At 40.8% G+C, this 26,714-nt stretch overlaps 1 protein-coding gene across 4 annotated transcripts in view; it reads left to right on the top strand.

Annotated features, from left to right (window-relative positions):
- The window catches only part of STAC (SH3 and cysteine rich domain), a 148,303-nt gene that overhangs the window by 4,190 nt on the left and 117,399 nt on the right, over positions 1–26,714 (top strand). The gene's annotated exons all lie outside the window — the stretch shown is intronic.

Genomic DNA, 26,714 nt, shown 5'->3' with positions numbered 1-26,714 from the left:
GTTTATGTGGTTTTCTTTTTCATAAAATTAGTTGAACTCAAAGAATGAGAAAGCCACTGTTGAACTTCATCCATCTATCTTTCCACTAACTATTCCAGAAAGACCACAACCTCATTTGTTTTTTAAGTGCTGACAGAGACTATTGAATACTAAGAAAAATGTCATGTTTCAGCATCCCTTATGTCAATGAATATCTTTTCTCCTACTGACTTACTGACAGCATAGAACTCTTACTAGGGTCTAATATGAAGGTTTAGTGTGGATGCCCTTTGACATCACTTCCATGACACAAGGTCACATTTTGATGTTGTGGAGAGATTATAGGTTTCAAGGTCAAATTGATGAGAGTTGAGATCTTATCGGTTGCCCTCTGATTCTGGGCGAGTTGGCTAGCTTCTGTCAGCCTCGGCTTCCTAATCTTTAAAATGGGGATGCTAATACCCAGCTGACATGTTTTTTTTGTAAGGCCTGTGACTTAATATGTTGTAAGCATTAGTAAGCATGTAACATTATTTACTTTCCCTTGGGATTCCTGGGTGGCACAGCGGTTTGGCGCGCCTGCCTTTGGCCCAGGGCGCGATCCTGGAGACCCGGGATCGAATCCCACGTCGGGCTCCCGGTGCATGGAGCCTGCTTCTCCCTCTGCCTGTGTCTCTGCCTCTCTCTCTCTCTCTCTCTGTGTGACTATCATAAATAAATAAAAATTTTAAAAAAAGTAAATATAAATATTTACTTTCTCTTCCTGTTTCACATTAGATGACTTTATCACTAGCCAACCCCACATGTCATCACTGGAATCATTTCAGTAACCAAAACTGATATTCCAATAGTATAACTGAGTTTTCCTCCCTTTGGACTTTACTTATTCTATTGACTGCAACGAGTTTTCACCTTACCTGTTTTGCAGAATGATAAGCCATAGACTCACCAGCCTGTGGCCTCAATTTTGAGAGTGATATAAGCCACCCAGTGGCACATAGGAGCCAAGGACCATGGGGCCTCCTCATTCCTGGATGGTTCTCTCTCAATCTGGACCACTGTCTAGGCTAGGGAGTAAAAAATCTCTTAACCTTGTGGATGTGCTCTGCAACCCCCAGAGAGGTGTTGTGTCCACCAATCAGCAACTGTTTATTCAGTGTCAACTTCATGCTCAGCATATCTTGTACATATATGTGAAGCTCTTACTTGATAAGGAATTTAACTTCTATGTAGGGGAGAAGATGAAAGAAAATGGAACCTTGGCTTTCAATCCAGATCCCTTGGGGAGTCCAGTCCATTGGTTAGACTACTAAATGGAAATCTCTGAATGAGGGTCCCAAGCATCAGTGTTGTTTTAGAGCTTCCTTAGTGATTTCATTGTGCAGACAAGTTTGAGAAACACTGATTTAGACTATAAGAGTATAGACTGTCAAAGCAGTTAAGTAGAGAATAAGAATTGAGTAAGAATTGTAGACTGCCAAGATCCTCTTCTTTCCAACAACAGTACTTGAAGGAATTATTCGTAATTACTCTCATCTTTCCCTTTCCCATTTATCATTCAGTCCAAAGAAATGGCCCTACCAATAGTGACTGGCTGTTGATCTCCATGTTACCAAATAATCTTAAGCATTCCTCAGATGCAGCTGGATTTACAAGGGTAGCTATGCCCTTATTAAGCAATTTTCATAATCATAAAAATAATATGTATTCAACGTAGAAACCTGGAAAACATTTCTTTGTCACACAACATGGAGAGAAGGATGATTATGTTTCTTGCTGCCTTTCTTTCATTTACATTTTCTTTATACATACATTCAAAACAAAATTGGATAGTGTATATATAAATGCATGCTGTAGATTTTTTCCACCTGATGTTATACATAAAGTTTCCTTATATTATTAGATAATCAATAACATGAATATTCAAAATGGTATCATATTCTACTTTATTGCTATACCACATCTATTCTAGCAGTCCCTTTTGAGTGTATATTTAGATTCTTTCTTACCTTTCACATACCTAAATATACTAAAATTTACATCCTAATACATAAGCATTTGATGATATTTCTGACTAATTTCATGGGAAGAGGAATTGCTGGGTCTAGATAAAAACATTTCTAAGGGCTTTTATTCTCATTGACACAGTGCCCTCAAGAAAGACTATACCCTAGCTTTTTATTTCTTAGTAAACTTTTTATTGAAATATGACATCATACCAAAAAGTGCATGCATTATAAAATATCTGTGACCAATGCAAAAATCAAGAAATAGAATGTTACCAGCACCCCAGAAACTCCTTTAGATGCCCTTCTATCTCTGCCTTCCCAAAGGTAAACAATATCCTGACTTCTAACAACATAAATTAATCTCAGTTATTTGAACTTTATATACATGGAATCATATAGTGTATACCCTTTCATGCCTGCCGTCTTTCATATAGCAGTATTAGATTCATCTGCGCCACTGCATATAGCAGTTCTCATTTTCATTGCTGTCTAGTGTTCCACTGTGTGAATAGTTCATTGTTTACTACTCTACGGATGATGGACATTTGAATTGTTTCTTGGTTTGGGCTGCTGTAAGTGGTACTGCTGTGATCGTTCTTATACATATTCTTGTGGCACATCTGTTGGACGTATACCTAGGAGCAACATTGCTGGATTGTAGGGCATATGTATAGATATTGTCAGCTTTCCAAAGTAATTATACCAATTCATACTCCCACTAATGGTTATATTGTGGTTGTTAGGGAATTATGTGTTCTGTTTATGAAATCTTTGCTTACCCCAAAGACATGAAGATATTCTCCTATATTATTTCCTAGAAATGTTATTGTTTTGCCTTTCACACATAGGTTTACAATCCACTTGGAATTGCTTTTTTGGTAGGGTGTGAGGTAGGGGTCAAGATTCAGGATTGTACTTCACTGCCACCTTTGCTCTTCTGATAAATTATACCACTCAAGAGTGTTTGCTTCTGCATGCATGTATCCCAGGGAATTAGCTGAGAACCTAATTTTATATTAATTTTTCAGTTTGGGGGTTTCAGACCAAATTGTGTTGTAGAAGTTTAAGCTTCAAATCTGTGTGAAGGCAGATTTGTGATTATGAATTCACAAGAAATATGTATATATGTATGTGTATATTTTCTACTTTATGGCTATGCTAAGATTTCTTTATCATCACCCCGAATTGGTGAGAAATTTGTTTCTAGTTCATTCTTTCTTTTTCAAGTCTCCACTCTATTTAAGCATCAAAATCCAATCTCCCTAGTTTTTTTTTTAGTTTATAGTAAAATATACATAATGTACTATTTACCATTTTTACGATTTTTAAGTGTACAGTTCTATGACAAATACATTTTCATTGTTGTGCAGTCATCACCACCATCCATCTCTAGAACTTTTTCATCTTCCCAAACTGAAACTCTATAACCACTAAACAGTTATTCTCCATCTCCTTTTGCCCCCAGCCCCTGACAACCCTCAATCTATTTTCTGATACTATGAATTTGACTGTTCTAGGTACCTCATATCGGAGGAATCACATAATATTGGTAATTGGCTTCATTTAACAAATTTTCAGGGTTCGTTCATGTTTTGGTATTTTTCAGAATTCCCTTCTTTTCTAAGGCTAAATAATATTCCGTTATATGGATATATGACATTTTTTAAATCCATTTATCCATCAATGGACATTTGGGTTGCTTCCACCTTTTGGCTATCATGAACATACTATTATGAATTTGGGTATGGAAGTATCTGTTCAAGTCTCTGCTTTCATTTCTTTCAGGTATATGACAAAGCATGATTGTTATTTTTATGGTAATTCTTTAACTTTTTTGAGGAATCATCATATTGCTTTCCCCACTGGCTGCACCATTTTAGACACACAGCAGCAATACACAAGGGTTCTAAAAAATAATAATAAAAAGATACACAAGGGTTCTAGTTTCTCTACATCCTCTCCAACACTTGTTATTTTCTGTTTTTTTTTATCTTAATGGATGTTAAATGCTATCTTATCATGGTGTTTATTTTATATTTCCCTAATGATTAGTTGAGCATCATTTCATGTGCTTATTGGCCATTTGTATATCTTCTTTGGAGAGATGTCCATTCAAGGCTTTTGCTCATTTTTTTTTAACCAGGCTGCTTGAGTTTTTTGGTTATTAACTTGTAGTATCATAGTCTTTCAAATCAGAACATTTGAAGGACAAAGATACATGTTTTAATTATATTTATGTATTAATTTTTATGTTTTTATACATAATTATAATTATGTATTAATTTTTATGTTTTAAAAAATATTTGTCTTTTTCTTTTGCATATTATCTGTTCATGTCCTTGTCTATTTTAATAGAACATTCATCCATTTCCTATTGATTTTTTAAAGCTTCTTTATAAATATTAAAACCATGATCTTTCATACATGTTGCTAACCTTTTCCCAGACTGAAATTTGCTTTTGATTTTATGACATTTTCAATATAGAAGATTTCTTTTGTTATGTTGTTAAATGTCTCAGATTTATTTAGCTTTGGCTTCTTTTTTTCCACTTATATTTAGAAAGGTCTTCCCCATCCTGGAAGCAGATAAATATTAACTTGTTTGTTTCTCTAGATCCTTAATATATACTTGTTACTTTTATCACCTTAATCCATCTTGAATTTTTGGTGTTATGTGGTATGGGAGAACTCTAGTTTTTTCCCAATGATTACTAAGTATTTCTAAAACTATTTCTTGAATAATTCATTCTTTTTTCAATGATTTGAAATATTACATCAATTATGTAATAAATGCTAATACGTACTAGGTTCTCCTTTAGAGTCATCTGTTATATTCTAATGATTTTGCATGTATTACTATACAGTACTTTGGCATTACTAGTATAATGTTTTAATCATTGTAGCTTTATAATAGATAAGTGGTAATACAGTTACCCTCCTGGGAGTTTTATTTATTTAGCTGCACACCTTTTTGTTTTTCTATCAATTATAAAAATAATATTTTGAAAGTAACTGCATGAAACTTTTAAGATCATTTCAGTGAAATCTTTACTAGTAATGGGATTTCTTATCCAGGAGCATAGTCATGGATAAGTTAGGCATTGACATGCCTTTTATGACACTTATAAACACTTGTGAGTTTTCTTCAAATACTTTTTGCCCAATTTTCTGGTAGCTATTGTCAGGGTGTTTTATACTCTAGGTTACACTTAAGAACCATCACTTTTAGGGATGCCTGGGTGGCTCAGTGGTTGAGCATCTGCCTTTGGCTCATGGCGTGATCCTGGAGTCCCAGGATCGAGTCCTGCATCAGGCTCCCTGCACGGAGCCTGCTTCTCCCTCTGCCTGTGTCTCTGCCTCTCTCTCTGTGTTTCTCATGAATAAATAAATGAAATCTTAAAAAAAAAAAGAACCATCTCTTTTATATTTTCTAAGTGGTGAGAGCTGACATATAGGAAATTGGCTTTGTATTAATTTTATAATCTAAGATCTTCTAGATTCTGTTTCTTATTCATCAATAAAGAAATAGTGCTGCTAAGCAGTTCAGAGCATGGGCTTTGGAATCAGAAATAGCTGTGTTCAAATCCAACGGTGTCACTTTGGGACGCCACTTACTAAGCTTCCCTGTCATTCACTTTTTTGAGCTCCACTATGCTTTCAGTAAAGTGAGCATAATAACACCCTTCTGCAGCATTGTCATAGGGTTAAATTAATTAGTGTATGCTAGGTGCTTAACACAGTGCCTGGCACATAATAAGTAAACATTAGCTATTATTATTAGATCATCATAATACCTGCAATAATAATTTCCCCTCTCTAAATATAATTCTCATTTTTGGAGGTCCGGGAGTAGAGTAGGTTTGGGAGAGGGGCTTATTGCATTAAAGCTCCCGAAGTATGGTAAATATTAGTGGAGGTACTGAGTGACAAACTAGCTTACTTTAAGTGCCAACAATGTTTTCCTGCTAAGTGTACATTCTCTATAAGTGTTTATTGTACAGTGTTGGTGCTAAGAGGTGGCCTTAACTCTCTTGTTTATCAACCCACTGCAAATTTATACATTTCAGCCTGAGAAACATAAGGTGGTGCTTTGCAAATTTAACTTCAAGACAAATCCATTTCCAACTAAATCATTCCTTAAGATCTCCTTCTATACAAATTCCAGACTTCCCACTCATGTTCACAATTAAACTGAGACAGCCTTTCTTGTATTAAGATGGGTAATGTTCTTAGCTTACTAAGAATTTCCATCAGGAATGGATGTGGAATTGCTTCAAATGACTTTTTGGCAAGTATCAAGGTAATCATGTGATTTTTTTTTTTTTTTTTTTGTCCTTTGGCCTCCTTATGTGATGGATTATATTTATAGATAGCCTAATATTAAACTTTTCTTACATTCCTGGAAAAGGTCCTACTTGGCCATGAGGATTTTCTTTTAATAAACTGCTAGCATTTGATTGCCAATACTTTATTATTTTTACATTTATATACATAAGGGAGATTATTCTATAACTGTTACGTTGTGTTCTTGGTCAGATTTGATTTTTTAGGTTATGCCAACTTATAAAAACAATTTGGGAAGATTTCCATGGGTGCTTTTGTTTGTTTTGTTTTTGTTTTTCCTGTGGAAGAATTTGTAGAATCCAGATCCCCTTTTTTAATGTTTGAAAAAAAACTGGCAATAAAATCTAGTCTTACACCTATTTTAAAAGAAATTTTGAAAACATTTTTTATTTTATTATTCTGTTCCTTTTCTTTTTACAAATTGGCATGACTCAAGTTTGCTAATTTGCATTTTTCCGTAAAATTATTCATTTCCCTTAAAATCTTAATAACATCTCTGGATGAATTACTGTAAAACAGCCCTGGACCTTTCTTCAGTCTCTTCTCATTCTCACTTCTCTAGCGGGGTTCCCATGCACTCTCTGCTGTGCACACCATGTTTTGTACTTCTCTGTATTTATGTAGCATTGGCCCCTTAGGTCTGGGTTGGAATCAGGAGAGTTAAACACCAGTGCTCCCTCCTTAAGCCTCTCACTCCATTGATTTCCTTCTTGCTGCTGGAACAGTTCCTCTCTGGTCCTTTGGGCTCTCACTTCCTCCTCCAGCGGTCACTCAAATGTTGATTTTCTCCCGCATCCTATTGTCAGCCTTAAGTCTTTCTCATTCTCTGCATCTCCACTGGGACATGTTACGTATTTTAATTCCACCTGCCAGCAGGTAACTTCCAAATCTGAATCCAACACAAATCTGAGCTCTAGACTGATAGATCCAGCTGCATTTTGGACAGCCTTTCTTGATGCCTTCCGTACATTTTTAAATTCAGCCTACTCTCAGCCAAACTCATCATTCTCAACTCAAATGCCAGCCCAGTTCTTTGTGTGTTCTCATCCATGGGTGAGCATCATCCATGAAGTCAACCGAGCCAGAAAACCAAGAGTCATCCTCGATGACCCCCAGGGGGTCTGAGCAGAGAGGTTGCTTGGCAGCAGGTAGACAAATGATAAGATATCTGTCAGCCCCCAGAGGGTACTTCATTGATCTGAAAATGCAGCTTGTCCATGCTGCCTTTTGGTAATGGCCCCATAGCTGATGTTCCAGTCAACATGTGTTCCTCAGATCTGACAGCAACTGTGACCACAGCATAGAGGACTGAGGTCAGAGACTGAGGTCAGGAGGGATCCAGAATATCTTGGGTTCCCAGGAAAGCCACTGTTCTTTGCCTTCCAAACCAACATGAGGAAAAGGAGTAAAAAAAAAAAAATAGAGGTCCATGTGCCTCTAGCAGGGCCTCCACATCCCCTCCCTCCATCTCCAACACTCTCAGTTTTCTCAAAACAGGGTAACGTGGAGAACTTGGAAAAGAATCCCAACAACCCCTCTTACCAAGTGATATTGGTCACCAGAAGCATAAGATTGTACAGCCCTGTCCTCTCACAGCGCCCTCCACACAAGTATGCACATCTGCTGATCCAGCAGTGTGCCATCCACCCTCCCCAGGGTCAGCATCCTCAGGTCTACCCTCTACAGCTCACTCTTCAGCAAAATCCCAGGCAGTGGCTCTTTTTTCCCTCCATGGGCCAGGTAGTTGGGGAGGCACCCTCACTACTGCTTCCAGACTCTTGTCTCTCCTCCTCTGAAACTCACAGCTTTAAAATCCATGTGGTCAGACTCCTCCTCCCATTACTACCATCCACAGTCAGCTGCCAACCCCAGCGAGTCCCTCTGTGCCCCATGATGGCAGAGCCAGGCCCTCTCTCGCTCATTCCAACTTCACTCCTGCCCTAATTGTTGGTGATGTTCATACACTGCAGGTGACTCTTCCAAATACTCCGCTTCTTAGACTTTAAGTTTTTCTCCTCCTAAGGTCTTGTCTTCCATTTTCTTGCACATCACCACCCACTTCCGTGGTCATTCCCAGGACTTTGTATATGTAGTGGTCATATCATCTCCAGAATCTCCCTTGCAGGCTCTCCATTCTGTGACCACTAGCTGGCAGCTTTCATCTAATTCCTTCTGATACCTCTACTCCAAAACTATTTCAACCCCGCCCATGTATAAAATACATAAACTGGGGAGCTCACCACCTTTCCTTTGTCTCCCACCCACTTTAGGTTCTCAGTTTCCTTATTATCATGATTGTAATCACTCCCTTACAAACACCCTGAACTCCCTTGCCCATCTATCCCTTTGTTCAGAACCACCTAGAGAAACCTTAGCACTGCCTAAAGCCAGTTTCTCACCTACTCCATACCCACACTTCTGGCGAAAGTATAGAGAAGACAGGTAACAAACAAGTTGAAAAAAGTGCATATGATTTCAGGCAGTGATAAAGCTACAAAGAAGAGTATAGTGTGGAATCAGGGAGCATGAGGAGCTATTTTACTTTTGTGATCAATGAAGGATTCTATGAAAATGTGACTTGAGTCAGAGACTGGAATGGAGCAAGGGTATGAGCTGTCATTTCAAGATCAAAGTTAAGAGGAGAGTAGGGGAGAGATCTGGGCAAAGCCCTGAGTTGCGAACAAGTTTGCATTTTTGAGGAGCAACAAGATATCTCGGGTGCTTGTTCCTGTGTCCAGAAAGCTAGACCTCTAAAGAATCCAAGGACTAGAATTGTACTGTCCAATATGGTAGCCATTAACCATGTGTGGCTACTTAATTAAAATTTCTTAAAATTAAAAATTCAATTCTTTAGTCACACTATCCACATTTCAAATTCTTATAATACCTGTAGCTTGTGGTTACTACATTAGACACCATAGATTATGGAACATTTTTATCATCATAGAACATTCTTATGGATAGCACCGGCATGAACCTTTGATGGCCATGCTGAGGAATCTGGATTTTGCCCTCAGTTTGAGAGAACACCTCTTGAGAAAGCCCAGGAGGAAGTGGATCCATACTAGTGGATCTAGTATGTGGTTCATATTTTACAAGGATTTCTGTGGTTACTATCTATAGTGGGACTATAGCATAGCAACAATGGAGGTAAGGAGGCCAGTTAGAAAGCTGTGGTAACCAGGTTAGGGGGAATGCTGTGTTAGGCCAGGTACTAGTTAGTGGAATAGTTAAGTCATAAGTTTCAGGATATATGTTGAAAGTAGAACCAATGAGATTTGCTATGAATGTGCTATTTGTAGGTGTGAGGGAGAAAGGTGTGAGGTACAAAGAAGAACCAGGATGCTTCCTAAAAAAGCTAAAGGGAGAAGCACAACCTTTCATGATCTATGAAGCCCTTATGCAGGTGTGAGTGGGTAGCAGTCACAGTAAACTTCAGAAACATAGGACATGAATTTAATCTCATGGATGACCTTTCAAAGATAGAGATGATATGATTGGCTTGACTTACTCTGCATACAGGGAAGTTACTGAGGTCAGATGAACATCTTAGAAGCTGGGCAAAGGGTATTAGATTTGAATAGTGAAGACAAGAGGATCCATTAACCTTGCAGCAGTGAAGTGAAAGATGAATTGACATGAAGAGAACCTAAACCAGGGAGGTGGGCAATCCAGTCTTAAGAAAATGCAGAGGGGGGCAGCCCCGGTGGCTCAGTGGTTTAGCGCCGCCTGCAGCCTGGGGTGTGATCCTGGAGACCGGGATCGAGTCCCACATCGGGCTTCCTGCATGGAGCCTGCTTCTTCTTCCTCTGCCTATGTCTCTGCCTCTCTCTCACTCTCTCTGAATAAATAAATAAATAAATCTTAAAAAAAAGAAAATGCAGAGGGGAAATGGAAAGGAAGAGGAAAAAGCAAGCATGAGAGGATTTTCAAAGACAAGGGAAAGTGTCTGGTTCTTCCACAGAGAGCTGTCTTCACAGAACTTGCACAGGGGTGGAGGCTGGGTCCAACCAGGAGAACCCTTACCTGGCCAGAGACTCCACTGTCAGAGTGAATGGCCAGAGTAATTGAGCAGCAATTCCAAGATCAAAGCCAGAAACACAGAGACAGGGAACATCCCAAAGGGTGGGACAAGAAGACAAGAGAGACGCCTGGCTGGCTCAGTGGTTGAGTGTCTGCCTTTGCCTCAGGTCATGATCTCAGGGTCCTGGGGTCCCCCCTCAGGGAGCCTGCTTCTCCCTTTGCCTATGTCTCTGCCTCTTTGTGTCTCTCATGAATAAATAAATAAAATCTTTTTAAAAAAGGCAAGAGATCATAGAGCTGATGCTAACAGTGAAGAAAAAAAGATGTAGGATGGAAGGAGGTACAAAGTCATCAAAAATCAAGATCATGAACTTCACTGCTTCACCAAAATTCCTCTCTGATGTGTTGCTTGGGCCATGGAGATTATCAGAAGACCACTAGTTATGAGGCTTGGTTGTCAGTCACCATGATCTACATTCATATCTCATATGACAAGAGGATCACCACAAGGGCCAGAGTCATCCAACAAATAAATACTTTGATTTTTGGCTTCCATAAGCATAGACCATCTCTCCATAGAACTATAAGCCAGGTAAGGGACAAGGGGAAAGACCTTGGATTCAAATAATTTCCTCAGTCAAGGAATCTCTCTGGTAAATAATAGTTACTATCTCTGAAATAGTTTCAGAAGTCTGTTTCCTCCCTTCTCCCATTAATCTTACTCTGAAAGCACAATGGAAGTCTCCACCCTGAAGTTTAATAAGCTTAATGAGATTTTCAAATTGATTTCTTTAACTACATCATCTTTTTAGAAGATATTAAACCAAAGTTTCTTCATGTGGGGTTCATGTGCCTTAGATATATGTACAAAACCCAATTATAAATTGGATCTCATTGAACAATATTTTCCTACTGACTTTTATTAAGAAATTTGAGATGAAGTTCCTTAGAAAAATAACAATAAAAAATTACATGATAAGGGGATTCCCGGGTGGCTCAGCGGTTCAGCGCCGACTTTCGGCCCAGGGCATGATCCTGGAGTCCCACGTCGGGCTCCCTACATGGAGCCTGCTTCTCCCTCTGCCTGTGTCTCTGCCATTCTCTCTCTCTCTCTCTCTCTCTCTCATGAATAAATGAATAAAATCTTTTTAAAAAATCACATGATACAAATGCAGTCTTCTAAATTAAATTTATGATTGAAAAATGCTAGGACTGATTTTCTGATAACATTATTACTACTCTGCAAAGTTAGTTACCACTTTTTGTTCCAGAAGCATTTTCTTGGAATTTCGAATTTTGTGGGAAATGTGTTCTTTTCATCTCAAAGTAGCACCAAGAAACCTTATCAGACAAGGATACTCAGGAAAGGAGTCATCCCAGAGAGTCAAGCCTTCCTGATAACAGAGGACATGTCCTCTGATATGCCAGGCATTTCCCAGTTGAGAATTTTGCTTGCAAATCTTACTGTAATCTGGTTCACGTTTCCCTGCTTTCAAAAGCAGAATATGCCACATGGAATTTCATTCACATATAACAGAGCTGCAAATGCTTGGTAAACTTCAAAGCAATTATATAGTTTTTGTAATTTACTTTTCCAAATTACTCAGGATTACCATTTTGAACACCAGTTATTGAACTTTATGCATATAGCAGAGGTTTTTTTTTCATCCTACCAATGACTCCACATTGATGTGCTCTCCTGGATCTTGTATCTGAATCTAACATTTTTCTAACTCTTCCTTCACAAAGACCATTTCTCTCTGCAGACTACTTTGAGGCTTTTAACTTGCTTTCTTCTAATTTGCTTTTGTATTGGAAGATAAATCATCAAACTCATTGGAATTTCATTTTCCTTAAAACAGAATGGAAACTGAACCTAGTGGAATACCAGGGAAGTAGATAAAGGATTTTTGTTTTGGGATGCCTGGGTAGCTCGGCGGTTGAGCTCCTGCCTTCAGCTCAGGGTGTGATCCCTGGTCCAGGGATCCAGTCCCACATTGGGCTCCCCGCAGGGAGCCTGCTTCTCCCTCTCCCTATGTCTCTGCTGCTGTCTGTGTGTCTCATGAATAAATAAATAAAACCTTTTAAAAAATGATTTTTGGTTTTTAGGGGTTTTTTGTTTGTTTGTTTGTTTGATTTTTACTTACTGATTGATCTGGAAGTTCATCAGGCTTTGCTTACATATCCCAGTTCTTGGATGCATTTTCTCTAAATCAGTTGCGGAGTTCCTGATAGATATTTCTTAATTCTTGTTTAAAGGGCAAACTAGTATCCATTGATTTCGTTAACACATTTTTACTGGATGCTTCATATGTTGGTCAGTTTGGTGGTGATCATCCTCAGTGGACCTGATCTTCCAGTTAAAACATTTGAGAATATAAATTCCTAAATATGAGGTTTCATTATTGTCAATTTCTTTGGAATAGATTTTTTTCTAACTGCTATGTTAGACTGTATCTCTTCTACTTGGATATATAGCCTATAAGTGACATCATCAAGATAAATATTCCATGAATAAGTTATATAAGGCAAAAAACAAAGAGCAAAAAAAAAAAAAGGAAAAAAACATCAAGCTTACAAAATGTAACATGCAGTTATGGTTCTTCTGATGAATACAAGGAAGAACACAATATAAAATCAGAAGGCTTCATGTCAGATCATAACTCAACCCACTGAAGCTCCTCAAACTCTGAAATGTGCAGATTTTTACCATGAATGATCTTTTTCCCAGAGGAATAACTTCAATCTGATTCTGATAACCCAAGTGCTCTAGAATTTCATAGGCTTTTGAACTTGTCTGAGAAAGCAATATACACTTTCCTATGTGACTTATTTGTTCTTGTGGTTAGAATTACTTTGGCAAAGTTCCTTTCACAGACTGCCTATAGGATGAGCTTTGCAGACAGAAGGATGTAAAACAAAACCTAATTGTCTAATAAATCATAGAGTCAAAGATGGGAGATATTTTAAATATATATCAGGAGCCAAGAGCAAAATGCTAACTTCATGGCAGGACACCTTCTGGTTCTTAATTGGGCCTTCAGTTATAAGTTTGTCTGCAGCCTGGTTAAATCTCTTTAGTAGCTTAAAGCCATGTATCTGGTTCTCAGGCTCTGGACAGTGGCTGTGAGACAGACAGAGGCCCATTAAAAGGCATGGCTTTGACTTCATCCCCAATGGCGAGACTTGCCAAATCATTTAGGGCCAACTTAGAGGAAGCCTGCTTCCAGTACATAAGGTTTCTGTAGCTACAGAAGTTACCAAGCTTCTCTTTTTAATTATTTCCTTATCCTTCTCCAGAGGGTCCATGATGTTCAGAAGCATGTAATTTATTGCTTGTATTTATTTTTTGAGGGGGGTGCAGATGGGGAGAGAGAGAGAGAGAATCTTAAGCTCAGAGCCCAGTGCAGGTCTCCAACTCATGACCCTGAGATCATGACCTGAGCCAAAATCAAGAGTCAGATGCTTAATAGACTGAACCATCCAGGTGCCCCAGAAGCATGTAATTTACTGAGGGCACACACTCTCAGGAAAAACTAACAAGGAGGGGAGGAAGCAGGAGAGAACATGAGACAGGGCTGAACAAGAATATAGTCTAAGGTTAAGTGTTCCTTGATCACAGTGGGGCTCCAGGGCATGGAGGGCACCACGGAGTTGTCCCTGCCTTAAGGCAAGATGACAGGACTGTTTTACTCTGTATCAGTCAACCCTTCAGCCTGAGGTAGAGGGGTGGGTGTGGGTGCTTGCATCACCACCCAGGGGAGACAGTTCCCATTAGCTGAGGCCAATTCTCAGAAGAAAGAGCCATCTGCAAACCAAAGCAGCTGTGAGATGGGTGCAAGGGGCCCAGTAGAGAGGACTTGGGTAGGATGCCAAAGGTACCTGCCAGCTCAGGTCTCTACCTGTACTGTTTTACCCAGAGTAGTCATTTCTCTCTTTCATGCTCCATATAATTAGGAACTTTGCTAATATTTTTGGTCAAAAAAAGAATGCTACATTTGAAAAAAGTGTGATAGACACCCACTGAAAGCATATAAGAGGTGCTGGCTAAGGAAACTGATTGCTCACCCACTCACTCAACACGCATCCTGTAGCAGGAGAGTGAGTTAAAGATCTTGATGGGGATGAGCACTGATGGAACATTGTATATTGTGCCCCAGAAAGAAACAGCATTTTAGGGAAAAGGATGACACTTGTTGAAATTTCAGTTGGCCAGCTTGAAGTGCAGACATGGCTAGAGGACAGGTGGCCCAGCTGCCTTGCTCCTCCAAGACACTCTTAGTGGCCTTATCCCCTAATATGGGCATCCTTTAGCCTCAGGATAAAGACCCCTTGAGAAACTTGCCAATATGGGGTGACTAACTCAAGGTTCTTTGGAAAGATTTTTGCTTAGTTCACACACATTTTAGAAAAGTTCTTCCAACTGACTTTGAAGTTGTGGACAAACCAAAGTCTGAAAGTCTGATCTAGAATCAATGCCTTAATCAGTCTGCCTGGATGGTGCCTCTAGGTTTAGTGGGTTTGACCAGCCATTGTCAGTTCTGTGCCTCACATGTTCCCACACAAAGTAGGAGCAATCGTACTCAAGTGGGGGAGAAGGATAAGGGAAAGGAAGGGATTGATATGCTTTAAAAGAGGTGGAGCTAATGCTTAGGTCTATCGGTGTAAGACAACAAAGTAATAGTGACTGCCCTTTGGGAGTTTTCTATTTCCAGGCCCAGCACTAGACACTGTATATTCATCATCTCCTGCCCTGCGAAGTAAGCGATTCCCCAATTTGACAGATGATATGCAGCTGGTAAGTGTCAAATTTAGGTCATCGGACTCCACATGTGGGCTACCATGTTCCAGATTTAGATAGACAATAGGTAGGCAAATACATACATAAATAGAGATATATAAATAAGTTGTAATAGATGTTCATCTACTACCAAATGACCATTTTTTCCGTGTGTTATATAACTAGCTGGGAGTGTTTCTGGATGACTTTGAATCCTAGAGCATAAAAAACATAATGTGAAAAAAAATTTGCGATCATCACAGAAAATCCCATGACTTTAGGGTTGGGGAAACTGAGGCCCAGAGAGGTTGAATTCTTCTCCCATTTCTACAACCGCTACAACCCAAAGCCACAGGATAAACCATTTAGGCATTCACATTGGGTTAAGAAGCCTTATGAATACCTCCAAAGAATGCCAGAGACTGGTTGGTTGCAAACATGAGTGTGCACCAGAATCACTTGTGATGGTGGTGGGGGCGGGGGCAGTGTGAAAACACAGATTCTAGACCTTACCCCCAGAATTTCTGATCCAGTAGGTCTGGAATAAAGCCTGAGATTTTACTTCAAACATGGTTCAGGTGATGCCAACAATGTGACTACAGAGACACTTTGAGAACTGGTTCCATTGGAGTAACCGCGTACTCTGTGTGCTTGTGTACCTGTGCTCGGAACATATCGCTTTGGCTGTAATGATATACAGGTGTTCTCTTGACTCAAGACGGTCTGCATATACACAAGGGATTCAGCCAAAGCCTCTATCAACCCACAGAAAGCCAAAATTAATTCACTGGCAAGAGGGAAGCACCAGGACCCTGATGGGTTGACCCAGCCTCTCTCAACCTCCCATACCCACAGCCTCCTTCCCCAGCTGTGGACTTGGATAAAGAAGGCAAAAACGTCAGCTTCATAGGACCAAGATTAACTTACTGAAACCTCCAAACTTGTGTGTCCATTTTGAAATAAGGAAATCAAGGCTCTAAGAAGATTTCTATCCATCCATTTTGGTGTCATATTAGCTTATGAAAACCAGTCTCTGTCCCCTCTGGAAATAGAGGAGCAGATGGCCAACTGAAGGTTCATGAAGGAGGCAGGGGAACCTCCTAGCTATGCATTTCCTTGGCAGGGATTTCACATCCAAGTCTGCGCACAGCATGAGCCTGCCTTTCCCAGCATACTGCTAGAGGTTTTCTTATGCTCAAGAAATACTCATTCCTTTAAAAGTCATAAACAAAAAGGTAGTGGGGTGCATCACTTCCACAGTCTGGCAGAGAGATACCTTACGAACCCAGACAAAAGATAGTAAATGTGTCAGGTTGGAGCTAGAGTCAGGGCTGCTCCAGGGAACCCAAGGAATTCTGCGCAGGCTGCTTTAGGAACATAGATGGAAATGAAGAGAGGGGGCAACCACAGATCCACAGTCTGGCTGTCGGACTCCAGGGCTGCTGCTTCCAGGCACCTGGGAACCTGCTTCCTCTGTCCGCTGGGCGGACAGCAGTACGGATTCTTCTGTGTGTTGAATCCCAGTAGCAAAGCCAGCCACATAATTTATGAGGTTGAGTGCATAGTGAAAATAGGAGCTGCTTGTCCAAATATTATGATGAATTTTAAGACAGCAGTGGCAGCGAATGAAACCAAAGGCAGGGCCCTCATAAGTGGATACAGGCCACACACAGGACCCTGCGGCAGAGCTTGGCAGGTCGAAAGAGTGGGCAGGGCAGGGGCACAGACGTTTCCTTAGGACTTGCTGGGCAGGGTGATCGATGCACATCATTTCATTTATCCTCATTGTACAGATGAGGAAATTGCAAGGTGCCCAGGCTCAGGAAAGTGAACTGGCTTGCCTGGAAGCATGTGGCTGCTTTGGGCCTATTCTGAAATTCATATCCAGCTCTGGCTCTTAGTCCCAGATTGGCTGGCTGGCTAGCTGGTTTGTTGGTTTTACTTTTTCCACATCCACTTTCTTAAAGCAGTAATGGCTTGTAGGGAAAGCTTTGACATCTGTTTTCAAGCGTTATTCTCTACAAAACCAAAGTAAACATGTAATACAGTTTTTTAATGAATAAAATGATGAAAATATGGTCCAGATCCAGGTTCAATTAAAAACGACAACAATGACAATCGTAATAGTGGGAATGAAAGAAAAGAAGAGTAAGGAGAAGAGGACAGAGGGGGAAAGAGGGCCTAAGAAGAGGAGAGAGGGGGCAGGAAGGGGATATGCTGGCATGTAGCATGTAGCAAATGTAGCATTTGTAGCATTCGAGCAATGCTGCCTCGACTTAACCATTATTCTCTGTGCCTTGTTTTATTTAATCCTCACAACAACCATCCCAAACAGACCTTGTTTTTATGCCACCTTACAGAGGAGGAGCCAGAAGCTTACAGCAGTTGGTTAACTTACCCAAGCTTTCCCCTCCAATTCCCCCACCAGCCCTCACAGTCCACATGTAGCTGATGCACTCCAGGCCATGTGTCCTATGTCAGTGGTCTCACAGCCCAACTAGTGGCCTGTCTACTATTCCCCTCCAGTGAGGCACAGTGAAATCACTTTACCACAAATAGTATGGCAGGTGCCATTTGCTGAGTCTCTGTTTACTGATTGCCTGCTGTTCACTAGGTTCTTTAAATCCTGTTTGTAATCCTTAAAACAGTTCTCTTGTAGATTAATATTCAATCCAAATGACAGGTGAGCTATGTGAGGCCGAGAAGGTAACTTCTCCAGGCAAATGGTCAGCCCTGCTTTAAAGATCATTAAAGACTCCATTCAGAAACCAGACCAGGTGTAGGCATTTGTCTTTCCTTGCAACATCCTGTTGGTGTAGCAGAAACTAATGTGAAAAGATGACATCGATAAGAGTGTGAGAAAACCAGAAAAGATACCATCAGCAGGCTGGAATTTGTGAGGAAGTTGTGGAAGATTTGAAGCAGATAGCATTGAGGTAATGGAGAAACCAGATAAGAGAAGACTGTTGTCCAAAGCAGGTTGTGGCATTGGTAGTTACAGACACGAACACAGATGTTCCAGCAGAGCCGCAGAGATTGTGTCAGCAGATGCAAAGAGCAGGAGTGGTCTCAGCAGGTCCTCAAGTAAGTCATGAAGGGCTGCCCACTACAGAGGCCCCATCATTCCTCCTCATTCCCCAGGGATGCAAAAAGCTAGAAGCTCTGGCTGCACTCGAGGTGAATGCCTCAGGAATTCTGTCTATACAACCCAAAGCATTGGCCTAGGAGATCACTCAGAATGGACTCAGGGGCCATGCAGCAGAGCAGAGCCCAAGATAGTTCCAGACATCAAAAATCATAACTACAAAATTATAAAAGAGAACTCTATCCAGGAATAAAATACATGAAACCCTTCAGTTCTCAAAGTAGAACCTTCCATATGTTGGCATTTGTGGGAGTCTCTATCCCACACCATGTATCCTAAAGCAAAGCCTGCCTATCAGCATTCCCAAGGCAGACAAACTCAGGGTAGTGGTCTACTTGGAGTAGAGAAGACACATTGCTGCTAACATATGATCAAGCTAGTTTTTCACCCATAAGTATGAATAGAAAACAAGCATGAACAAGAAGGACCAGTGTACACTAGCCCAGAGAACTGAGAGCTAACACAAGGGTTATGGCTACCTGCTAAAGCTTTCCAATTGGTATCTTCAGAGAGATTCAAATGTATGGTGACCATATCAAAAGAACAGGTGTTTATTTTTTTAAAAAAAATCAATGAATAGGAATAAACTTTTGGAAAAATAAAATTTAAAAAAAACAATGCAAGGTCTTAAAAGTAGAATAAACAAATATGAAGACTGAATCAGTAAGATGAAAGGTAATGTAATCTCCCAAATGATATAGCAAAGGAAGAGTAATTTATAAACGAGGAGTCTCGTATTGAAAGTAGAAACAGGAAGCCAACCAGTCATTGCGCCAGGGAAAAAGCAGCTGAAATGGAGGTGAAATAACTAAAGAAAAAGATATAAGAAAAAAATGTTAAAATATGAAAAAGAAAATGAATAGAAAGCTAAATAAGAAGAAAATTATATTTATATGTTCAAATTGAAAAGCCTCAATAAATGCTGAGCAATAAAAGTATCTCTCATAACCAAGGAGAATATACCCCCCAAAAAAGCAATGGCGTTCAAATAAATATGTAGTCCCCTTCTTTGATAGAAAACAAGAGAAAAGTGCTTGGACTCTACTAGTGCAGAATCAGCTGGAATTCCTAAGTATCAAAAAGATCCCTAGTAACCTGGGATTTATTTACTTGTTGAAGAGTATTTACCAGAAAACCACAGCTATCACCTTATGAGTCCCTTTAGGTAAGGGACACACTCATGGCTGTGTTACTCAGCATTGCTCTGGAAGTTCCAGGATGGGAAAAATAAACAAGAATAAATATTAGAAGTGAATAGATAAAATTGCCATTACTGAACAGTTAATAAAGCCTATCTGTTTAAAATAATCCATTGAAACTCTTACGACTCGTAAGGTGATTTGGTATGCTACAAGCTCAAAATCAAAATGGAAAAATCCATTCATTTTCTTTGAACCAGCAGTAACAACTATGACCTACTCAGGAATATCTCTAACGAGGAATATGTAATCCAATATGAGGAACATGCAAACATGGAAAGACAAATGAGGATATTTAAGTAAATGGAAAGACATGACATTTTTTAGAGAAGACTCAACCTTGTAAAGATGCCAGTCCAAGTTAGTTACGATCATATAACAATAGGATGTCTTTTAAAAATGACAATTAGTGGGTCACCTTAGTGGCTCAGTGGTTGAGCATCTGCCTTAAGCTTAGGTCATGATCCTGGGGTCCTAGGGTCGAGTCCTGCATCGACTCCCCTACAGGGAGCCTGTTTCTTCCTCTGCCTATGTCTCTGCCTCTCTCTGTGTGTCTTTCATGAATTAATAAATAAAATATTTTTTTAAATGACAATTAGCAAGTTCATTCCACTATTTTTCTTGGGGAATTAGTTGCAGTTTACTTAAACTCTCAGGCACAGTCTCTTCATTTGTTGTACTGGGACCATGATGAAATCTACTACAAAGAGTAATTGTGAGAATTAAATTAGTAGCACATGTAAGCACTTTAGCACCATGCCCAACCCACAGCAGACTCCAGAAATGTTAGTTTTTACTATATTTTAAGTGGACCTGTGCCTTTGTGTATACAAATATACATATGGTACATTGCAGCACTGCTTACAACAGCAAAAAATAGGACAGCCGCAAATTGCCATCAATTTTGTAGTGATTAAATACAACACATTGTATCCATAGCATGGAAAAAAATTCGCAAAATTTATGACATACATATCTGTAATCCGACATGGAAAAAGCAAGTCACAGAACAAAATGTGTAGGCAAATTTATGCATTTAAAACGTATTGAAATAATAGATCAATAGATGATAGATATTTTTAAGTATGAGTAAATATTAGTAAGTTCACAGAAATTGTTCTGGGATTATGTACATCGAACTATTGCCAATTGTTTGGTGGAATATTAAGAATGGTGATAGTAATTCTCTAAAGTAATTTTCTTTCTTTATTACAAATATAGTCATCCCCCCTTCTCATGGGGGGCATGTTCCAAGAACCCCAGTGGATGCCTGAAACTGTGGGCAGTACCAAACCCTTTATGTACTATTTTTTCCATATATACATATCTATGATAAGGTTCAATTTATAAAGTAAGCATAGTAAGAGAGTAATAATGATAATAACTAATAATAAAATAGAACAATTACAGCAATTTATTATAATACAAGTTATGTGGATGTGGTCTCTCTCACAATTTCTTCTTTTCCTGTACTCACCCTCCTTCTTGTGATGACGTGAGATGATAAAACGCCTATGTAATGAGGTGAAGTGTGAATGACATAGGCGCTGTGACACAGCATTAGGCCACCAGTGATCTGATGATGATGATCTCTCAGTAGGAGGAACATCTGCTTCTGGGCAGCAGGGAACTGAAACCATGGAAAGCAAAACTGTGAATAAAAGGGGACTACCGTGCAGCCATATTATTTGAATTTTCTTAGATATCATATGTTACTTGTTTATTTTTTTTAAAAACTGTAAAATAGAAAAGCATAGACATTTAAGGGTCTTATTGGGGGCACCTGGGTAGCTCAGTGGTTGAGTGTCTTTCTACTTTCAGCTTGGGTCGAGATCCTGGGGTCCTGGGATCGAGTCCCACATGAGGCTCTCTGCGGGAAGCCTGCTTCTCCCTCTGCCTATGTCTCTGCCTCTCTCTCTCTCATGAATAAATAAATAAATCTTTTTTTTTAAAGGAGGTTTCATTGGACTTTAGGATGCCCTGGTGCAGGACAGCAGCTCTTTCAAGTCCTTTCCTTCCATACATGTCCCCATCCACAACCCCTGACCCCCACTATTGGGTCTATTGGCTTTGAAGCCCCTGTGCATTTAACAGTGACTGCTCTGGTGGAGCCACAATGTCCACATATTATTAGGCCAGGTCCCCAGCTCCGACTGAGGCCTCATCTGGGCCCTCCCTGGGAGAGCAGCCTTCCCCCAAGTGGTAAGCCTCACTTCATCCTTGTTTCACCTCAAGTGCGAGCCCGTCCAGCCACACATTCTCCCTTCTGGGTTCTCTCCACCCTGATCTGAGTTTGCTGTCCCTGCCTTACTATGTCACTCCCCAAGCCCTAGCCTTCTTCCACTGTGTCCTCTGAAATCTCGAAGCATGGTGACCATTCTTCTGTGGGGTCTTCACATGTCCTCAGTCCAGAGACTCCCTGAAGCCAGACTTTCCCCAGGACACACAGCTCCCTCCAGCCTTCCCAGTGGAGGCTACTCTAGGCTCTGTACTCCTAGCTTCATGGTCAGAAGGTGAAGGCTCCTGCAGACCCCCAGGACCACCTCTTGGAGGTTACTCCATCCTCAGATGTGAAACTGTTTGCTTTTTGAAGCTTGACATGATCCAGCCTCCACGTTCCTCTCGGCCTCATCGTTAGCTAATTCCTCAACACACGTCGCTCCCCAGCAGCTATGAACCACACCTGGTTCCTGGAATCTATCATGTTTTTCTTATTTCCATATCTTTGCTTTCCCTTCTGACTAGAATTCTCCTCTATATCCTATAGCCCCTTCCCCTACTCACCTGCTTGCATCTGCTTCCCTGCATACACTCTGAACTGGAGAATCACCTTCAGGGAATTTACTGAGAGGTGCTCTTGAGGACAACCCTGGAAGAGACCTGGAAGGCAGGAGTGAGCAGAAGATGTTCAGCTTCAGTACAGTGATGACAGAGGCCTCCGCCAACTCCTTGGGGAGCATTGAAGCTAGGGTGGCCCATCAGAGTTGTTCCAAACTGAGCAAAGAGAGTGGGGCCCCTACCCTCACATCTATCAGCCATGACTCAGGGGAGGATGAATGCCTTTAGATGAAGTAGATCCCTTCACTGAGAGCCTGCAGCCAGCAGCATCCCAAGGGCAGGGAGGACGGGGCTGTGCATCACAGCTGCCCCTGAGGGGCCCTTCTCCGTGTTCCTGTGTGTGTATATATATCTCTGCATTTCCCAGGGTGTGTCACAATATGCCAGTCTTCTCACTAGACCAGGGCTAAGAAAATTACAGCCCAGGGATCCCTGGGTGGCTCAGCGGTTGAGCGTCTGCCTTTGGCCCAGGGCGTGATCCTGGAGTCCGAGATCGAATCCCACGTCGGGCTCCCTGCATGGAGCCTGCTTTTCCCTCTGCCTGTGTCTCTGCCTCTATGTGTGTGTGTGTGTGTGTGTGTGTGTGTGTGTCTCATGAATAAACAAATACAATATTTAAAAATAAATAAATAAATGGCTCTTGACAGAATTTACCAATCCCAGCTCTTTATCTTATGTATTACACCATAACTGGTGCCTAGAAATGGAATTTTAGATGAATGACAGATGAATTCACATATGGGTGAATGAGTCAGGTGGACTTGTGTTTGATTCTTGGCTATGCCATTCAAAAGCTGTGACCTTAGGCCCATAGTTTAACCTAAATCTCAAGTTTCATCAAGAAGATGGGATTGATATTATTACGTTTTAGAAGTTGGTATAAACATTAAGTAAGAAAGCATATGTGGATTACCAGCATAGTACTTGGTATTTATTCTGTGTTCACTTAAATGAAAGCCATCGAGTCTATTCAAAAAGTGCTAGGACATTTTTAAAAAGCCTGAAATCCTACTTGGGGAGAGTAGATGTTTGTGTGTTTGTTTTATAAAAAATTAAAATAAAATAAAACCTTAGCACCTGCCAGAAATGCAGGACCTTTTCTGCTACATAAATGTGACAGACAACCCTGATGATTCTCAGAGATATCATGCTTTATGTATCTGACCCAGATTATAATTAATTGAAGCAAACCAAAACCCAAAATGAAAAGTGATATAATCTGGAGGTGACAACTAATAAGTCATAGCTGTTCGGAATTCCATTTCATTAGCAGGTACAGTCATGCTGCAGGCCAGACCCAGGAGACTGTCCCCATGACGAAATTTCCAGAGGAGACAGTCCCTGAATATTTGATGGGGCTGTTACTGCCTTTGTAGGAGCAACCTTGTTAATACCATCGTATTTATGTAAAGTAACACTAGCTGCTATGAACCATCAGAGCTTAATGGCCTAACATAAAGAATAAGTTTATTTCTCACTCATCCACAAGTCCTAAGTGGGTATATTTGTTTCTATTGCTGCATAACAAAATACCACAAATTTAGCGGCTTAAAACAACATATACTTATTATCGCCCAGTTTCTGTGGGTCAGAAGTCTAGGTTCAGGTTAGTGGGTTCCCTTGCGTAGCATCTTACCAGGGGAAAACTGAGCTCTGCAGGCTCATCTGAGGTCTGGGGTCCTCTTCCAATTCACTGTGGGAAGAATTCAGTTCCTTGCAGGTGAATGGCTGAGGCCCCATTTTCTTTTCTTTTTCTTTTTTATAATAAATTTACTTTTTATTGGTGTTCAATTTACCAACATACAGAATAACACCCAGTGCTCATCCCGTCAAGTGCCCCCCTCAGTGCCCGTCACCCATTCACCCCCACCCCCCGCCCTCCTCCCCTTCCACCACCCCTAGTTCGTTTCCCAGAGTTAGGAGTCTTTATGTTCTGTCTCCCTTTCTGATATTTCCCACACATTTCTTCTCCCTTCCCTTCTATTCCCTTTCACTATTATTTATATTCCCCAAATGAATGAGAACATACAATGTTTGTCCTTCTCCGATTGACTTACTTCACTCAGCATAATACCCTCCATCCACGTTGAAGCAAATGGTGGATATTTGTCATTTCTAATGCTGAGTAATATTCCATTGTATGCATAAACCACATCTTCTTTATCCATTCATCTTCCGATGGACACCGTTTGGCTATTGTGGATATTGCTGCTAGAAACATTGGGGTGCAGGTGTCCCGGCGTTTCATTGCATCTGAATCTTTGGGGTAAATCCCCAACAGTGCAATTGCTGGGTCGTAGGGCAGGTCTATTTTTATTTTTTTTTATTTTTATTTTTTTTATTTATTTATGATAGTCACAGAGAGATAGAGAGAGAGGCAGAGACACAGGCAGAGGGAGAAGCAGGCTCCATGCACCAGGAGCCCGACGTGGGATTCGATCCCGGGTCTCCAGGATGGTGCCCTGGGCCAAATGCAGGCGCCAAACCGCTGCGCCACCCAGGGATCCCGGCAGGTCTATTTTTAACTCTTTGAGGAACCTCCACACAGTTTTCCAGAGTGGCTGCACCAGTTCACATTCCCACCAACAGTGTAAGAGGGTTCCCTTTTCTCCGCATCCTCTCCAACATTTGTGGTTTCCTGCCTTGTTAATTTTACCCATTCTCACTGGGGTGAGGTGGTATCTCATTGTGGTTTTGATTTGTATTTCCCTGATGGCAAGTGATGTGGAGCATTTTCTCATGTGCATGTTGGCCATGTCTATGTCTTCCTCTGTGAAATTTCTCTTCATGTCTTTTGCCCATTTCATGATTGGATTGTTTCTTTGGTGTTGAGTTTAATAAGTTCTTTATAGATCTTGGAAACTAGCCCTTTATCTGATACGTCATTTGCAAATATCTTCTCCCATTCTGTAGGTTGTCTTTTAGTTTTGTTGACTGTATCCTTTGCTGTGCAAAAGCTTCTTATCCTGATGAAGTCCCAATAGTTCATTTTTGCTTTTGTTTCTTTTGCCTTCGTGGATGTATCTTGCAAGAAGTTACTTGTGGCCGAGTTCAAAAAGGGTGTTGCCTGTGTTCTCCTCTAGGATTTTGATGGAATCTTGTCTCACATTTAGATCTTTCATCCATTTTGAGTTTATCTTTGTGTATGGTGAAAGAGAGTGGTCTAGTTTCATTCTTCTGCATGTGGATGTCCAATTTTCCCAGCACCATTTATTGAAGAGACTGTCTTTCTTCCAATGGATAGTCTTTCCTCCTTTATCGAATATTAGTTGACCATAAAGTTCAGGGTCCACTTCTGGGTTCTCTATTCTGTTCCATTGATCTATGTGTCTGTTTTTGTGCCAGTACCACACTGTCTTGATGACCACAGCTTTGTATTTTCTTTCTCACCACAGGACAGGGATGTTTCCCAAGGCCAGCAGGACGGCCTCCCTCCAGGCTGCCAGAATGGACTTTTATATAACACAGTAATCCTGGGAGTGATTGCCCCATCGCCTCTCTCATACAATGTGTCCCAGCCAAGGCAGTGCCTCATCATATTCACAGGCCCTGCCACACCCCGGGGGGTGGGGAGAGGTTATGTACTTGCACCCCTCAGGTCTTGCCTTCCTCTTCCACATCACCCTTTCTTCCCCTCATTTTCTACCAGGAGTCTATGTATGTTTAGGAGACCCTGTCCTACTCCATAGTCATTTACTCCTCTTTCACCGTTCCAATGAAATGCTAATATTGCTCTAGTATTCACCCTCCTTTGTGTGCCCCGTTCTTCAGGAAACACTCTGCTCAGCAGGTACAAAGGAGGTACATCCTGATTGATCTAAGACAATCATGGCAGTTTCATTCTTGCCAGTATTTGGTGTAGAAGGGAGTTGTTCTGGCCAATGAGATGAGGGAAGTCTAATGACGAGCTGCAGGGAAAGGTTCTCCAGGCCAGTGAGAACAGGCATAAGGGAAGATGCCAACACTAGTCTGCTGCTCAATATTTGCAAACAGGCAGCCATTTTTTGATGATGAGGGAGGCCAACCTTAAGACTGGGATGAGGAAGGCAACGTAAAATGATGAAAAGCACTTGAGTTCTTCGTGATGTCATTCTGCCGCTGAACTAGCCATCCTTAGTGTCTCCCTGCATTACAACCTCTTGGTTGTTTGTTTGTTTGTTTGTTTGTTTGTTTGTTTGTTTTATTAAAGATTTTCATTTATTTATTCATGAGAGACACAGAGTGGGGGGGCAAAGACACAGGCAGAGGGAGAAGCAGGCTCCGTGCAGGGAGCCTGACGTGAGACTCGATCCTGGGACTTCAGGATCATGCCCTGGGCTGAAGGCAGCGCTAAACCACTGAGCCACCAGGGCTACCCCACAACCTATTGTTATATGAAGTAATATCCCTATTGTGTA

This window comes from Canis aureus, chromosome 22 (genome assembly GCF_053574225.1).
Source record: "Canis aureus isolate CA01 chromosome 22, VMU_Caureus_v.1.0, whole genome shotgun sequence".
NCBI lineage: Eukaryota > Metazoa > Chordata > Mammalia > Carnivora > Canidae > Canis > Canis aureus.
The sequence above is the reverse complement of the archived record's forward strand: the minus strand, read 5'-3'. Positions and strand labels throughout refer to the sequence as shown.